The 5,239-nt window shown below is 41.2% G+C and overlaps 1 pseudogene; it reads right to left on the bottom strand.

The window, feature by feature from the left end:
* Positions 1 to 1,428, bottom strand: part of LOC116094322 — a 2,541-nt pseudogene extending 1,113 nt beyond the window's left edge.
* Positions 1,429 to 5,239: the final 3,811 nt, after the last annotated feature.

The raw sequence follows: 5,239 nt of genomic DNA, 5'->3' as shown, positions 1-5,239 counted from the left end.
TGGAGGGGAAACTGGGAAAAGAGAAATCATATGACATGTAAATAAAGAAAATATCTAATAAAAAAATTCTCAAAAAAAAAAGATGTGGTGCATTTTGGTCATGCATTCTTGAGTTCAAGTCTAAGCTCAAACTTATCAGTGTACACCCTTGGGAAAATCAGATAGCCTCTCTAAGTCTGCTTTCTCTTCTGGTAATAGGAATAATATTTTGTAGGGCTATAGTAAGAATTTGGGGAATGTATATAGGGCAAATAGCATATACCAGGCACTTAATAAACAGCATGTCTCATTAGTGTTTTGCCTTGTAAAGCTCATGGCTACAGTAATTATTTCAAATTTAAGATTTTTTTTTGAACAATAATTTATTGAGATCCCTCCCTCCCAGCTTCTACAATTCCAAGGCCACTTTCTCCACTTGCATATCTTGTTTGCAAGTTTCAAGAAGATGGATGGGGGTAGGGGCGCAGAGCACTGATCTATGAGACTTTTGAGGCAGTTTTAACTGTCTTCCTCACACTTCAAGAATACAGACTGTACGCAGATCCAGCGCCTCATACAGTGCTTTCACCTGCGCCACTTTTTCTAGGCTCTTCTTCTCATAATTCTCCTCTAAGATCTGGCACTGTTGAGGAGTGGTTTGTAGCAGACACTGAACCACCAGTCAGCTGCATTTGTTGTCCTGGATGTCAGTGCCAACCTTTCCAGTCACGCTGGGGTCTCTAAAGAGATCAAGGTAGTCATCCTGTACCTGAAAGAACTCGCCCATCTCCAGCAGGATCTTCAGGGCATTGGCATGTTCCTTCTCCCCATCAGTGCCTGCCATGTACATGGTGGCCATGATAGGTAGGTAGAAAGAGTACAAAGTGGTCTTGTACTTGACAAGAGACTTGTACCTCTTTTTAGTGTATCTACCAAGATCCACATGGCCCTGGGGTGTTGTCATGAGGTCTAGAGACTGCCAGATCTCAGTTTGATAGGAACTCTGCAGAAAAAGCTCCAATGGGTTGAGGTAGTAGGGCTGCTCCCTGTAGTAGAACTTCAGCAGGCAGTAGATGGAGCAGAGGATTGTTGATGGCATCCAAGCCTATGCCTGGCTTCTGATACCAGCAAATCTGCCCCTGGTGAGTGAGAGAAGAGTCCATGATGTCATCTGACATGAGGAAGAAAGTCTGGAGCAGTCAGGGCCCACTCTGTATCCTGTTTCCTTGACTCTACCAGCTCCTGGAAGGCTTGTACCATGGTCAAACCCAGGTAGTACTTGCCTCCTACGGTGTTGTACTCTAGGTCCTCCTTGAGCTGGGTAATAGCATCCTGTGTGTCTGGGTGTTCCAGTTCCTCCTCAGTCAGCACCTTGATGATCTGGGAGAAGTGCTGGGTGAAATTCTGCTTTTCTTGGTTATAAACATCCAATTTATGGTACCCATTCATTCTGACAGAGGAGCTAAATGCTCTGTTCTTCAATGTGGATCCTCCTGGGCCAAATTTAAGATTCTTCTTGAGCCATTTTCTCAATTCTAAAAAATAAAATGAACGCTCTTCTCCTGCTCACCTGGAACAGCAATGAAGCTCACATAGGGTTTTAACCTTTGTGAAACATGCTTACATATTGTATGTTTTACAGCAGTCTTGTGAGGATGAGTTAACATCATTTGGCAGATGTGAATTTCCATTTGGAATAATAGCTGATGTCACTTAGGCCATGGCCAGAATCCAGGACTCAAGACCTGTTCTTCTGCCGAGGAAGCACATACCCTGTAATTGCTATAGTGTCTCTCTTCTCCATGTCTTGCTCTTCACACCAATTGGAGGTCATGCATTCTTGAGTTCAAGTCTAAGCTCAAACGTATCAGTGTACACCCTTGGGAAAATCAGAGGGTCTCTCTAGGCCATCTTAGACATGTTTTGGAGGGGTCATCTAAGTGATCATCAAAGATGAACTTCATTTTCTCTTTTTATTTGTTCTGCTCTCATACAATACATCCTGACTACAGCCTCCTCCCCCTCCCAACTCCTGGTAGTCCCCCAACCCCCACTTCTCCTCTCTCCCAGAGCCATTGCTCCTCTGTTTTCCAGTGATACCAACTGAACACAGAGTAGCAGCATGCAATAAGGTTAGGTACAGACCTTCATATTAAGCTGGATGAGGTAACCCAATAGGAGGAAAAGGAGTGTAAGTACAGGTGAACGAGTCAGAGACGTTCCAGCTCTCACTGTTAGGGTCCCACAAACACCCTAAGCTACACAACAACAACATGTATGCAGTGGACCTAGTACAGACCCATGCAGGCTCTGTGACTGCTGCTTCCAACTCTGTGAGCCCCTATGAGCCCAGTTTAGCTGATTCTGTGGGCCATTTTCTCCTGATGTCCTCCATTCCTCCTACAATGAGAAAAAGAAAAGATTAATATTTATCACCATATAAATCTGATAAGGGAACTCCAGCTTTCACTCATCAATTCCATATCAAATAAGGGTTTATCAACATCTATTCCTAAATCATCCATCTAGAGTTGTTGGGTATGTCTGCTGTCATCTATCAGCAATCAATGAACACTGTCATTTCCACCGGAAGTTCTTCAGAGGAAAAGACTTGGTCTATTTGCTGTTCCATGTCTCTATATTATTCAGTAGTACAGCAAGTAGTTGGCAGGGGACAGGCCACAGAGGGAAACTTGCATTTTGTCCTTGGCCAAATTTGGGGACAACTACACTTAGAACATAACAAATGCAATAAGCTCATACAACCTATTAAGGGCAAACATTGAGCTCAGCACTTTTCTGGCCTCTTCCTACATTTCCCCACATTTGAGCTGAAGAGGCCATGAGAAAGATGTTATTTTCTTCACTTTTCAGATGAAGAATCAGACTTCTAAAGGAGACTCACTCCAGGATACTGAATCAACTGAATCAATAAGCCAAAGTGCAGGGTACTGGGAACAAGTGCTTCTCACTCAGGGTGCTGGATACTGTCCCACATTGCTTTTGTGTAAGCCTAATCAGACATCTTATGATGACATGGGGGCTTGCACTATATATATATATATATATATATATATATATATATATATATATATATATATATATATATATATATATATATATATATATATATATATATATATATAAAGATGGCAGGTAGATTCTCCCAGAATCTAGACTACTTTTGTCTTCATCAGCAGCATTTCACAACACTTGGAAGGTGTTTCTCCATGTTTGACCTATATGCCCTATTTCTACATGGACTTTAGGACTCAGCATGAGCTTGAACTCTCCTTTCTTCTCCAAAATCTAGAGGTTATCTGACACCATACCTTAGCCATCTAATTCAAAGGTTCCTGTTAAATGCTTACAGTGATAAAGATATGTGAAGGGGCATTTGTTATAAGATATAAACCAATGTATCTAGAAAAGTATTCTAATTATGACTATTATAGAAGTAAAAAAACATTGCTAAGTTTTACCTAAGAACTTATAGTAGAGTGGTTTGGACAAAATACAGACTGCTCATTTGTTAATATATTATTTATACTAACAAAATCAAACCTTAGACTGTATACCAAGTTTCCCTCTCTAATATCATGTGTTTTCTAAAGCTGTCTCCACTCCATAGCCTTCCTTGGTAATCACTTTCCAAATAAACTTTTGTGAGGCTCTTGCTAACATTTTAAATGCCAGTACTGAAAATCAACCATTTCAAATGGCAGTCCACTTAATCAATTCCACACTGTCTCCCATGAAGAAGCTGTTTCCCACTGTTTAGAAAGGTTCTAGATAGAGGCCAGAGATCCTGCTGTTCCATGCACTCCCTGGCTCTCTATCCTGCTTGGTTTGCCCTGGGTTACTCATGCTTTCCTGGGAGGCTCCTAGTAATGCCCCAGTATTTAAGAAGTCTACATTTCACCATGACTCTGTCACATACCGTCCTACCCCTTGGTGCTTTATTGCTTCCCAATATGACTAATCATGGACAGAATTATCTACTATAGCATCTATCTTTCTATCTTTATTTTATTTTCCCTTTTATTGCCAAACCAAGATGTTACTCTATGACCAATTGGAACTGTAGCCAACTGTGACCCAAGAGGGCAGGTTGTGTTAGGGGGATAAGATAGCACTACCAATGTGCAGTAAAATACACAACCTATTCTCTCCCAACACTTTCAGCAGCTGCCCCTGTGACTTCCAGATGGGTACTGAGGGCAGAACCTGGCCATAGTATAAGATCTTAGTGTTTCTTCCAACAAGCCATAGTGCAGCTATTGGGCAAGTCTCTAGGTCTCTGCTTCCATGGCTGGACCATCCATGATAGCAGGTGCAAAGGAAACCCTAGTTCCCCAAATTCTAGAAATTAGACAAAAGCCAGAATTTCTTGTGAACATGTGAAGCTGATTCCCCTCTACTAAAAAGAGTTACTTTCCTTATCATTAGTAGAAGGGACAAATGGCTATCCAGGGTGCCTCTGCTAATATCAAAGCCCATGCTGGCCTCCAGGCTCCCTCCGAATCACAAGTACCTGTTACACATTTCAAACTCTATGCTAGCTTCTTAGCTCTTCTCATCTCCCCCCCTACCCTGAACCCTTCTGTGCTTCTCTCTCCCCAGTTACCAATGCTCCTTAAAACCCTGCTATTTTATCTGTGCACCTTCTTTCATCTGCTCCTTCTCTGTCTCCCTCCCCATTTTCTGTCTCCCCTGTCCTCTGTGCTATTCCCTGTCCCTGTCCTGCTCCCGATTCTCTCATGGCCAGATCCAGTCTGCTGGCTCTGTTCAGTCTACTTCTTTTCTCTGTGCTCTGGACTCTTACAGATGCCTCTGGCTGTTCTCTCTCATATCTACAATAAAAAGCTTCTGCTTAACATACCATGGAGCAGTCATGTGCCCTTTGTACACTATGTGTATCTTGTAGTATTATTGTGAAGACCATCTGAAGCCATAGTCGTGAAAACATTCAATAAATTCTATTTATATGGTTGGCTATTTTATTGCTAGAACTTTTGATTGCAAAAAAATAAAAATAAAAATAAATAAAAAATCAAACAAACAAAAAACAAAACCCCCAAACCCCAACCCCAAAATACCTCAGCTAATTCAAAGTCTACTTTCCGTTTTGTCCATTGATTTTAGATCTAATAACAAATAATAATAATTTATCAGAACAGCAATGATAATGATCAAAATGACATGAACTACTTACTAAGAATTTAGGTGAATTTGTAGATCTTAATGGAATAGTATGACT

Source organism: Mastomys coucha, unplaced genomic scaffold (assembly GCF_008632895.1).
Source record: "Mastomys coucha isolate ucsf_1 unplaced genomic scaffold, UCSF_Mcou_1 pScaffold16, whole genome shotgun sequence".
Taxonomy (NCBI): Eukaryota; Metazoa; Chordata; class Mammalia; order Rodentia; family Muridae; genus Mastomys; species Mastomys coucha.
The sequence above is the reverse complement of the archived record's forward strand: the minus strand, read 5'-3'. Positions and strand labels throughout refer to the sequence as shown.